The following is a 14,199-nucleotide window of genomic DNA, read 5'->3' on the forward strand; positions in this document are numbered from 1 at the left end:
TGAAATGAATAACACTATTGAGTGTCAAGAATTAGTAATGTTAGTGTAATAATTATTATTTACACTTTGCTTAAGTTTACTTAGGATAAATGCATTATTTTATTATTTCTTAGGTTAGACACCTAGGATTTTGTGTACTCATATGAGTTGTCATGTTGACAACACAAGAATAAGAAACTCTAATTTAGCATATGGTGTCTACAATATAGGAGTTAGTATCTAATTTAAGCACATGGTGTGTACAAAATCTCTACATGAGATACACCTTGTCATACTTATCCTCTCATCGATGCACATAAATTCATGCACATTGGAGGATAATCCACTTTTGGTGGACGTGTGCTTAGTTGTAATGCTTATCCCCTAGCTCATTCTAGAGATATTCTAGATGCATCTTAAAGGCCTTTATATACAGGCACATCTAGTGTATGTATATATCATATCATTCATTTTTTATATTGATATTCTAATCATACTATATTGGTCTATTTTGTGCTAATTGTTGAGCTTCTTGGTCTTGGGTGATTTTTCCCTAAGGCAAATTCTTACATGGTATTAGATCCATAGGAGCATCATTACATAGCCATTGGATATTATTCTTGCTTTACCTCTTTGAGGATAGCTTGATTTAGATCTAGAGTATTTGCAGCTATTGGGAGTGTCTAGAGCCAAAGTAGACCTCACCATTGCATTCAAAGCATCGATTTAGTGAATTTTGACTATAAATTTGCCTATGCTGGGCCATAGTCAAAATTAAGGCAATTTTTTTTTGCAAATCAGTGCTCAAATTCCTAATTTGCAAATTCGGTATGATCTATTTGATCTGTGCATTTAATTTGTTTTAGATTTGCATTTTATTTTCTTTGTTTGTTTTGGAGCATTTTGTTCAAAAAAATTTAGGCCATCAGGCCTGCAAAGAATTTTTTTTGCAGGAATTGAGTGGTGAAATCTCAGCCCCTATAGAGGAATATTCTTTCAAATTTGGCAAATAGTGGCATATTCCTTGTTATATCAGTGGACTACCTACATTCCAAACCTAGAAGCACATTCAACAATCTTACAACATTGGGCAACTTTAACTAGAAACACCCCAGTGGGCTTGGTTATTTCAACCTCGACAGCTTCTATTTTTAAATAACTCTTTGCACCACCACATGGTGCATGTGCAATATTTCCCACATTTCTCTGGTGGCCTGCTTACCTCTGGCATGGTGAAAACCATGTTCTCTAGAGACACTAAATAACCATTAGCACCAGTGATTCAACTCATCCATGAGTACTATTGTTTCTCTCCCACTGGCATCTTGCCATGTGACACCCACTTAGCAACCCCTATGCCACCCAATCACCTGCAACATCATTTTTGTTAATAGTGCATAGTTAGCGGCAGATCCAAGTTAACATCAAATTTACGGTACATGTAAGATGTTGAGCAACTACTGTACCTACCATGTGGCCCTGTTCGTACAACTGCACACAACCCAATCAGCAATCTATACTGCCACATGATTTGAGGGACTATTTTTTGCTGATGTTATCCAATCATGTGATTAAAATTAATAGTTGTTTGAGCATCATTTGCAGGCCAAATTGCATTGCCACAATAGTCATTTGGACATCAAATTCAACCTCACAGTTTGTTGATTAGACCCCTCTCTAGATTCAATTTTGATTTGATAGTCTAACTTTGGGAGGCCATATCTTAGTCATCTGGGCTCCAAATCAGGTGCAATTATTTTTATTTTGGCTTGAATTTTTTAAACTTTTCAATGGTGCTATTATTTTCTGGTTTTGGTACATGGATTTGTCAAAATTTGTAGTTTTTGGTGACTATACCTATCCAATCCTACATTTTTCAACTTCAATTGCTTCGTATGGGCTCATCTAGACTCCAAATCAAGTTCCTTTTTTAAAAAGTGCATAATTTTTTGTTTACTTTCCAGATCTACAATTAGATTATAGGCTTGTGTGGACAAAAGTATCACTTTTAGAAATAGGTCCTTTCTTTGCATTATATTGCTTCAAATTGTTGTACATTGTAAAGTCCTAGATTTGAACTATAAAAGGAGCTTGTAAATAGAAAAATCAAAAGTCCACTAAATCCATTTGACAAAGTGGCCTATTGTAAATGCACTACCTATAAAGTGCCAAATCATATATTGGGGGGGGGGGGGGTTCATTGATTATTTTTTGCATTTTTGGCAGGTGCATACATTCATTGATCGCATGGAGTTTTGTTTCACATGTCAGTTTGGTATTTGACCTAAGTTGACAAAGAGGAACTATCACAAATCGAATACTTTAATCATTGATCATCTAAGAAGAGAGCATAAAGAAGTATTTCCTTATCTATGTTCCAATGAACTGCTCTCTTCCATTACTCTATCACTTGTTAAAACAATTTTAGATATCATTTATTTTAGTATCACTCCTAATTTCTTTGAAGTCATTAACAAGGTCACCTATCCTTGTGACATTGGATGGCTCTTTGGGAATCATATGGAGATTCATTAGTTCCTCCATTTTCATTAAACATTCTACCTTCAGTCACTCCAATTATGATACCTCCAACTCTAGATGAGATCCCACCTCCTAATGCTCATGTTTCTTTTGTTGATCCAGTTCTAGCCATAGATGCTCCTGATTAAGTGAAGAAGGATTTACCATGTCTTCCTAATTTAGCTTCATGAGATGACTTCCTTGCAGACATTATAGGGCTGTTTGTGGAGTCTCACATTGAAGATGCCTGAGACATCATTGATGACATCAATCTTCTCTTTGTTAAGAAGACTTCTTCACTCATTGCAAGGGCACACTTTGACCCTCAACCACTTGATCATTCTGACATCATTGTGTATGTTTCTTTACAATAGATGGAGAAGGACTCTTTCACTTATGAGGAGTCATATCAGTCTTTGGAGATTTTCTTACAATTTCCTTAGACATTGCATTTTATAAGGATTCTTCCTATCAGTTGAGGAGTGTTCTCTACTACATCTATGGCACCATTTCTTCCTACAAGGAGGAACATTATTTGGCTTTCATGTTGCAACTTCTTTAGTCATCAAGGAGCTTCTATCATGGGTGTGCATTCATTATTGAGGGAAGGCAACATTTCTTCTCTTCCTCCATCTTCATATCTAGATGCTTCATCATCTTTGGAGGTTGGTTTAGTTTCATATATGGCCATGGTATCTTGTTTTCCACCTGGGCATTCACGAGATTGGTTTGTGGCATCTACATTCATCAAGGACTTGTTGACATATGAGAAGAATTTAGAGGTAGCATCCACAACATACTACATCCAAATTCCTCTTCCATCTTCTTATCCATAGTGGGAAGTATTCTTGCACCTATACTTGGTATATCTTCTTTCTATAGGGAGAAATGTTGTTTGTAGGCATTGGATTTTCTTTTGTCTTCAAGCACTTATCATCTGGAGATCCTTCACTAAAGGGAGATTTCATGGAGGGATTCTCTATTGTATATGCATAATGTATGGCATAATGGAGGGTCTTGATTACTCCATCCATTCATGCATCTTTCTTTCTTGCACTTATCTCTCTTTTTAGGGGAGGGCTTTCCCATGAGGTTTTCCCTCTTTCTCCATTTGTAAAGAGATTTTATTGCATTTTATCATTGCATTTGTACTTGGGTACCTAACATTAGTTGGGACCTATTATGCATTTCATCATAGCTTTTTTGAGCTTAAGTGCATTCCTCTAAGTTGCACTTGGGGTGGGGGGGGGGGGGGGGTTAGTGTAAAAAAATATTATTTACATTTTACTTAAGTTTACATAGGATAAATGTATTATTTTATTATTTCTTAGGTTAGACACCTAGGAGTTTGCGTACTCATATGAGTTTTCATGTTGACAACATAGGAGTAAGCAACTTTAATTTAGCACATGGTGTCTACAACACTGGAGTTAGCATCTAATTTAAGCACATGGTGTCTATAAAATCTCTACACGAGATACACCTTGTCATACTCATCCTCTCATTGATGCACATACAGTCATGCACAATGGAGGAGAATACACTTTTGGTGGATGTGTGCTTAGTTTTAATGCTTATCTCCTAACTCATTCTAGAGAAATTCTAGATGGATCTTAGAGGCATTTATATATAGGCACCTTTAGTGTATGTATATATCATATCATTCATTTTTCATATCAATATTTTGATCATCCTCTATTGGTCTATTGTGTGCTAGTTGTTGAACTTCTTGATCTTGGGTGATTTTTCCCTGAGACAAATTCTTACAAGTAATACTATCTATATTGACCAAGCATTTCAATATGGACTAACTCCTTACAATGACTAAGCTGATGTGTTGGTTGATTTAAATTATATTGGTCAAGTTGTGTAGTGGAGACTGAGTTCACAAGATGTAATGATGACCAAAAAAATTGGATTCCACCTAATGGAGTACATAACACTTATGAGTGCCCTAATTTTAATGAAGGAAGGTATATAGTGAAAATTTGAATGTATTTTATGCACCTTGCATTCATATTTTAAGAACTTGAGCAATTTGACCGAATAGTGAAGTGTTTTTAAAGGTGATTGTGAGTGAATTTGTTATTGAAGCATGATCAAGCATTGATTATCAATTCTATTGAGTTACTCAAGAAGAGAATCTAAAACCCTAAACATATAAATGGCATTTGGATCATTGTCAGTAGTGAGGAATCAAGGCAAAGAGATAAGTAATGTTCAATTGGTGAAGAGTGACACTTATCCTCCACCTAAATATTGAGTTATTCCTAAAATTTTAATGAAAGGAGATTCAATGGGTGCATTATCAATGATACCACCTATGGTTATTATGATAAATGATATACAAAGCTACTACATGTGTAAGATAAGTAAAGTTGGAGACTATGAGATCTGAATGGCGTATCATAAATTGTGTGATGAAGGACTATTGAAAGATGAATTCAAGTTGTAGAGAGGAAAGGGTTAACACTTGCCCTAGACTTTTTGATAAATTTCAAGATTGAATCTATTAAAGCAATATTGATCTAGATTCCTAACATGGAGTTGTGGCTAGAGAATGGCTGGTGAAAATCACGAAGAAGATCATACATGTAGTAATAGGGTATCCCACATTTGATAAGAAGAAGACCATGCGATGCCAGAGAATAGATTTTTCTGAGGAAAACACTAAGGCTGAGTGGAATGGACATGGCATGTCAATTTCTAGCATTATAGATCCATGGATCAACATTTTTGAAGGAGTGACTACACATAAATTTTACTAGTCAACCCGACTGAACATTCTGTCGTGTATGGTAGTAGACCAAGCTTGGAATATTAATATGAAAGACCATGAATATGATCTTACTGAGCTCTAATGGTTTCAATGAGAAGAGAATATTTTATCAATCAAGAAGGAAAATAACTCAATGTGTAAGTTTGGATCATTGATAATGTGCATCTTCTTTTGTGTTCAAAGTTATTTTCCTACTTCTGGTAATGTTGTATGCGAGCAAGGAAAACCTACTACTAGGTAGATAAGTGAATTTATTGAAAATTTGGGTGATAGTTTTGAAAATGTATGAGATGAATATTTTGATGATTTCAAATAGGATCTATGGAGAAGAAAAAAGATTCATAAATCCTTAGAGGAGAAATAATATAATGATTTGTGTTTTCTAGTTGACATTGATTACACATATATTTAGATAGTTAAGTTGAGGATAGCATAGCTTAAACCATTTGGTTATGAGATTGACATTGATGATGTGAGTGAAAAAATCACTAAATTTTTTTTTGAGGAAATTTTTTCCTAAGGTAAAGCCCTTTGGAAAATATAAGGAAGAAAAGAAAAGAATAACAATAGATATCAAGATTTCCTCATCTGACAAGAAAAGAAAGAGGATGATTAAAGACCTAGAAGAAAAACTAGGCAAATAGGTTAAAGGTGAAGAAGAAGGACCTTTAATTATTACTCAAGGTCTTGGAGAAGATTAAAAAAGTGAAGATGATGTAGAGGAAGAGGAAGAGAGTGTAGAGAAGAAGGGTAAATCTCTAGCACTTGTCCCACCACCAACAAAGAAGTCCAAGAAAGTAAGAATCATAGAACCTAAGGTGAAGAATACTATAAAGGAAGTAATATCTAAGCCCCTCTCTCCTCCTACACCAATCAAAATAAGAACTAGGGAAGCTATAGCAACTAGTGTTGAACCACGACTTAGGAAGTGTGTTGCAAGAATTATCAAACCAATTGAAGGTTGTAGTGGTACAAGTGGAGGAAAAAGAAAATTGTCTGCCACCAACGGTCAACCAAGAAGAAGAAGATTGATTACTCAAAAGGATGATGATGAGGAAGATGTAGAAAAAACAAAATCCAATGACCCTAGTCACTACCGAGTAGTTGCACATACAAAGCCTAAACTAATTGATGAGGTATTTGACAATATTAGGAACTTTACAGGCTTATCTAGTTTTAAATTCATAAAGTATGGAATTCTAAGTGAAATGGAATAAACTAAGGTAGAAGAGGTCATGTTAGACATGATGGAAAAGTTTAATACTACACCTTTAGAGGTAGGCAAAAATATTCCAAATGAGTTGTACAATAGAATTGATTCCAAGTAGCAACATGTAATAAAGATCAAGAGGTGGATTAAAGAATGCGCATTAGAAAATATTATACCTAAGCTAATAAATAAAAAAATTAATTTTTTTGGAGAACGATAGGAATATATTTGTTCCTAAATATAAATATTTTATGGTATTGCAACATGAAATTAAGGATATTATGAAACAAAGTGATTTGTTGTGGAAAAGTATTTTTGGACTGACCACTAGTAAAGAGAATAACAAGGGTGATAATGATAAGGGTAAGGGTGTTGGAGATGTCAAACTAGATAATGTACAAGATGTATACAATAACCTTGATACACTTGAACAATCCATCAGGCAAAAGGTCAAAGAGAGTGAAAAGGGTACCATAACTATAGAGTATGTACACACTGATGAAGAAGACACAAGTGTTCTGAGCTCACAAGAATAGTGTAATTTATCCCCTATTCATTCAAAAATACCTAGCACTCATATAATAATAAAATAAGGGATTATCCTAAGATAGGAGAAACACAAGCTCTAGTTGTAAACCTTACTACATAGTTTTAATTGTCATCTCAAATACATATATGTATTGAGGAGATAGAAAGGAAAATAAATCAACTAAGGCATCATAAGAATAGAAAGAGAAAGATATATAACCAAATTTAGGCTAGTATACTATAGGTTAGAAAGGACTAGAAGTTTCAGGAGCTCTATTAGAGAGAAACAAGAAGATAGAGATGAAACAAAAGGAGAAGGAAGAAAAATAAGAATGAAGTTTCAAAGACAAAATTGAGTGTGACATCTCACACTCCACCCCTAGCTACTTCAAATCCCACATTTGCACAATAGGTGCAAGTCCCTATAGCATAAATCATGTTAAGTGTTATTTTTTTTTCCTCTAGCACTTATCATCAAGATATATTGAGTGGTGGAACCCCTTTACCCACTTTGGCCATAGTTGTTTCGAGCAATAGCACACCTAAGAAGAGAAAGGGGAAGAAGACGAAGATAAGTTATCTATGTAAATCCATTAACTTGGACAAGTGCTACATGATATAAAAAATATCTTTGTTGATGCATTTGACATTTATCAATTTGATGAGAAAGATCCAATTATCTCTTAGTTAGTGCAAATTGTTGAAAAATTAAATAGTGGGGATATTGAGAAAAACAAAAAAGTGATGGCCTAGTTAGAGAAGAAATTTGAGAAGAAGGTACTAGAGTAGGTTTCCACTATAATTGCATTGAGAAAAGTTTAAATCTCAACACTTTTATATAATCTTAAAGAGCTTGTGAAGAAAATATAAGATCTGTATAATATTCTTTGTGATGTGCTTAGATTCACCAATGAATTTCAAGCTAGTATTTATAAGATTGAAGCTGATTTAAAATCAACAATGAACTCTATCTCTCAATCAACTGGATCAAGTTCAATGCATTATAGTATATAATTTTATTCATAGGGGAGGTTGGTCAAGATACGTACAATAGATAGATGAATGAGGGCCAAAATTGTCTCCATACAATCCATGTTAATACCTCATTTGGAGGTAATGCAACATGAATTAGCTTCAACAAAGGATCTAGTACAACAATATAATAATCATTCTATTGTTGATAGCTTGATTGACTTGGTTGCAAATTTTGAGATCAAGATGCAAATCCTGGAATAAATTAGAACCACATGGGATCATGCACTTTCCATGATCATCCAAACTCACAAATCATTCATTGATAAATATGGTTTGATTCTATCCTTCCAAACCTAGTAGCAGATATGAGTCACAAAATCAAGGGGGATAGAAGAAGTTTTGATAGAAATATGATGAAAAATGATAACATTTGGAAAAATATGGACAATAAAAGATAGATCAAAGGTATGACAAACCTACATCACTATTTGATTCATGTAACATATTTATTGTATATATGAGTAATATGTAAATATTTTTGTAGTCCTGTATGCACCCAGTGATACAGATAGGGGGAGTATTACCATTTTAAACTATGTTGTAATGATATAATCATGAAAAAGTATTTTTTCCACTAATGTCAAAGGTGGGGATTGTTAATCTCTCTAGTTTTTTTTTTCTATTAGTCTCAAATACTTAGTCATAGAGGAGCTAGAGTTGGTCAGTCATCACTATGACCAAGTCACTTTATATACCTGCCAAGTTGTATTTAATAGTCTTGTAAATAATCTTGTATATGCCAAGCTCTATAGGAACTAAGAAATTATATGTTTGTTGAGTATCCTTATGGAAGCTGAGTTTAGTGAGTGTCAAGAAAAGAAGAGTAAGTTGATGTTGAGCCATGTAGAAGGAGTCAAGCTAGTTAAGGTCGAGTGTCAACAAGAAGATTAGTTATGACCAAGCACAAGAGGCTATATGTTGAGTAACACAAATTGAATAAGAATATCTGGAATGGCACAAATTTTGAGGTAAACTATTTTTGGCTAACATGTAAATAAAATTTAATGATCATAGAGTTTGTTACAAAGTTATGTGTTTTGACATGGACCATCAAACCTTAGGAAGAAAAATTAACCAATCAAATTAATAGGATAAAAAGGGAAACATTGATTTTATTCTAGAAGACTCTATAGATGTCTATTTAAAGGTATATACAAACCCTATTTTGTAAGGATGCAAAGTACTATGGATGCTTATGTGAAGGAATTGCATTTTGGAGGCTACAAATGAAGTTGTGAAGTAACAAAGTATAGTGACCGAGTGAAGTAGTAAAGAGAAGAGTAAAATTATATCATATAGGAGATTAGATGAGAGAGTAGAAAGAGAAGATCCATAATCATCATTGTGAGTGCAGACCAAAGGATAAGTAGATATCTTTGTGGAGTAGTAAAGTAATATTTGATTAGGGAGGATCAAGTTTAAGTAGAACAAAGATCTGGATTCAAAAATTCAATTGCATCATAGTCAGGTCATTTCATTGTTATTCTCTAACCATTGTAGTAGTGATCTAAAATCTCTTAATCGAGTTGGTTTACTAGCCAGTTGTAAATCCTCTAAAAAGGTTGCAATTCCATTGAATTATTTTAAGACCTTTACAAGGCCACTCCTAATAAGGCGATTCAATCCTATAATAGGGTCACACCTAATAGTGTGTTTTGTAACATTTAGCCAGGTTGGCTCCTAATAGGGCTCACTTCAAAACAGTGAAAAATAGTAACTAGTTACATTGGTGGTTTTTTCAAAACTAAGTTTCCAAATTAAATTCTAGAGTTTCATGTGTTCATGTTGTTTCTCTTATGTTTGCAAGTTAATTATTGATAATATTTTAAGATTTTCTAAAGGAATACACACTCTGCATTTACTTAGTTACAGTAATTTCTATTTGTTTACTGAGCATCAGTAGTAATCAATTTTATCAATTTGACTTTTAATTTGACATCTAAGGGAAATTTTTGGAAATATTATAGTGGTAACTATGTTCCCCCCCCCCCCCCCCCCCCCCTCATTTATTCCTTGTATATTTCCAAAAATTAGTATCAAAGCTTTTGGTGCTTACAGGAAGGTTTCAAGGACTTAAGAAAAAGATCAAGATGTCTTACAAGAGAGAAATCCCTAAGCTAAATAGAGATAACTCTTCAACATGGCAGCGACTCATGAGGCTTTATTTAGCTACCATCAATGATTTAGGCTACAAATATCTTGATGAAGAATACAAAACTTCTACTAGTAAATTATTTGTTGGAGATCTTCCTAAGAAAAAGAACCATAACATCATGATGATTGACATTGCATCTGCTCTCAGCTATGAAGAATTTGATGAGGTCAAAGAATGTAAAATTACTTTTGATATGTAGAACAAGCTCAAAGACATTTGTGGTGGTGATGACAATGTAAGAAGAGCCATAGAAAAATGCCTTAGAGGACAATTTAATCAGATGAGAATGAAAGAAGATGAAAATGTTTCCAAATATGTGGAAACAATCAAAGCCAATGTTAGTGCAATTAGAGCATTTGGAGGAGAGATCAAAGAAGAAACTATTGAAAGCAAAATTCTCAGAACTTTTCTTCTCATCTATGTAATCAGAGTATCTACTATTCAAGAAGTAATATGTGATTCAAATAGCATGTTAGGTTTAGATGCCCTAGGAGGAAGATTGACATCTTTTGAGCTAGACGAATTTGACAATTATGTTCTAGCTTCCAAAAATATTGAGTCTACATTTGAGGCCAAAATTTCACTCAAAGAAAAAGAAAAGAAGATAAAGGACAATCAATCCAATAGTAAAGAAGAAACTAAGGAAAGCTCAGATAGTGATCTTGAAGTTTTTTAAGCTTTACTTGCAAAGAAATATTCTAGAAATAGAGGAAAATACAAAGGTAAAGTTCCTCTAAACAATTGTTGGAAGGTATGAAGATTGAAATAAAAGAGCCAGTTGTCATGTATTGTGATAACATCAGCACAACTAACATATCAAAGAACCCAGTGATGCATTCCAAAACAAAGCACATTGTTATAGAATATCACTTTTTTAGAGAATTGGTGCGGGACAAAGAAATCAAATTGGAATATGTCCATACAAAAGAATAGATTGCAGACATATTCACCAAGCCATTACCTAAGGATGCATTCTTATATCTAAGAGGTAAGTTAGGGGTCATTTCGCTATTTGAAGCTCACTAAATGAAGCTTAAGTTGAAGATCAATCAATTGGTGTAGCATAGTTAAGAGAATATTGCATATGAATCAATACTCAAGGTGCACTAATACTAATTTAGCATGTGTTGTCTTTGGCATGTTTTGTTAAAGAAGGAGAAGTTTACTATCATATCTTTTTGAAATTTGTTTTTATCATTCCAAGAAAGAGAAGTTATGTAATTACTTCACAGAGTGAGATTATTGTATGAAGGAGAAGTTTTCAGTGTAAAATCTAAGAGGGAGAAACTTTCTGTCAAAGGAAGTGTTTGCTCTAAAATTTCATTGTGCTATGACATGTTGTGTTGCCATCAATGCCAAAGAGGGAGATTGTTGGATACAATTCTTTAATTGTGTGTTGTCTTTGATGTTACAAAAAAATTATATCAGTTGATAGTCAGTGCTTACCAAGCTCACTTGGTCAGCAAGACAATTTTTTCTTGTCTACCAAGCATTCATAAATTTATTTTGCAAAGACAATGTCTACTGAGCTCACTTAGGCGTTGAAGGAAATTTTGGCGGAAAGGGTATTAGCCAAGCTCACTTAGTTAATGAAGATAAAGTTGAATAAGTTAGTGCTAATTGAGTTTACTTAGTTACCAAAGGATTTTCTCTAGTTTGAAGTGTTAACCGAGCCTCTATTGGTTAACATAGGAAATCATCTCAAAACTAGTGTTTACCGAGCAAGGTCAGCTAATGATGGATTTTTTTTGTTTTGGAATATGAAGATTAATTATTTTAAGTATTGGTTCTAGCTAACTATGGTAATGAAGATTGGTCACTCTAATTTATATTGAGCTAACTTGACAATCTGGATGATATAAATATAAGGTCAAATTATGATTTTCAAGTGTGTGCAAGTGTGTTGATTGAATTGAAAAAAGGAAAAGAGTGGAAGCAAACTTGAAGGATAAGCAGATATCCTTGTGGAGTGGCAAAGTAATATTTGATTAGGAAGGATCAAGTTTAAGTAGAATAGAGATCTAGATTCAACAATTCAGTTGCATCATAATCAAGTCATTTCATTGTTACTCTCTAACCATTTTAGTAGTAATCTAAAATCTCTTAACCGAGTTGGTTTAATAGCTAGTTGTAAATCCTCTAACAAGGTTGAAATTCCATTGAATCATTTTAAGACCTTTTACAAGGCCACTCGTAATAGAGTGATTAAATCCTCTAACAGGCTTACACCTAATAGTGTGTTTTGTAACCTTTAACCAGGTTGGCTCCTAATAGAGCTCACTTCAAAAGAGTGAAAATAGTAACTAGTTACATTGTTGGTTTTTTCCAAATTGGGTTTCCACGTTAAATTCTAGTGTCTCATGTGTTTATGTTCTTTCTCTTATGTTTGTAAGTTAATTATTGATAATATTTTGAGATCTACTAAAGGAATACACACTCTGCATTTACTGAGTTACAACAATTTCTATTTGTTTACCGAGCATCAGTAGTAATCAATTTTATTAGTCTAACTTTTAAGTTGACATCTAAGGGAAATTTTTGGAAATATTTTAGTGGTAACTGATTCACATCCCCTCCCCCCCCCCCCCCCCTCCTCAGTTACTCATATATTTCCAATATAAGAGCACCATCTCAACTTAAGTATTCTTAGCTAGGCGAACCACCCTTGATTTACCTCTTAGATATTCTTGAGCACCCTTAGGTGAAGCCTTGACAAAATTATCAGCTATTTGCTCCTTAGTGTTTACATACTCCAATCTCACTTCTTTGTCTTTAACTAGCCCTCTCAAGTAATGATACTTTATAGAAATATGCTTGGTCTTTTTGTCCATTACAGGGTTCTTTGATATATTTATAAAACTTTTATTATCACAATAGAATGTAATTGGATCAATGATCTCTTCCTTCATACCTTTCAACAATTATTTGATCCAAATAATATTTGAACAATTTACTGTTGCCACCACATATTCAGCTTTAGTTGTTCATTGTGAGATACAATTATGTTTCTTTCTTTTCCATGAGATAAGTATCTTTCCTAGAAAGAAAGCTCCAACACTTGTACTCTTTATGTCATCAACATTATCTACCCAACTAGAATAAGTAAACACTTCTAGTTCAAACTCGTCACTCTTCTTGTAATATAAGCCATAGACATGTGTTCCTTTCAAATATCTTAGTATCCTTTTCATCACCATCATGTGATTCTCCTTAGGGTTTGTAGAAAATCTTGTAACAATCCCAACTACTAGGGAAACATCATGTCTATTATGAGCACCATATTGTAGTTTCTAGATCATTGATCTATATAATGTTTGGTTCACATATGTTGAATCATCATTCTCAGATAGCTTATGTCTTGTAGCTATAGGTATGCTCATTGGTCTTGAGTCTTACATTTCAATAGTACCTCTTTGATGTATTTTGATTGAGTAATGTAGATACGTAGCTTCATTTGATATACTTGTAAACCAACAAAGAATTTGATCTTACCAAATATAGGCATTTCAAATTATTTCTTCATCTCATATGCAAATGATTTTCATAATACATCCTTTCCTCCAAATATGATATCATCAATAAAGAAATTTAGATAAAAATATCTCATTGTTACCTCCAATCTTCAAGTATAGATTATTGTTATCATTAGTTCTTAAAAATCCAATCTTTACCAAGAAATTGTGCAACCTTTCATACCATGCTCTAGGGGCTTGTTTCAATCGATATAGAGCTTTGTGCAGTTTACATACCATGTTCTTCTTGTTGGGATATACAAATCCATTTGGTTTCTCTATGTAAATCTCTTCTTCAAGTATTTCATTCATAAATATAGATTTGACATCCATTGGTATACCTTAAATCATTTATAAGAAGATTAGGCAAGTAGTGTTCTAACTCCTTCCAATCTTGTAATTGGGGAAAATACTTCCTCATAGTCAATACCTTCTTGTTCAGATCATTTGTATACCAATCTAGTCTTGTTTCTTGTGACTT

The sequence above is a fragment of the Cupressus sempervirens genome, chromosome 2, assembly GCF_028749045.1.
Source record: "Cupressus sempervirens isolate cs-2001-9-10 chromosome 2, ASM2874904v1, whole genome shotgun sequence".
NCBI classification, from domain to species: Eukaryota; Viridiplantae; Streptophyta; class Pinopsida; order Cupressales; family Cupressaceae; genus Cupressus; species Cupressus sempervirens.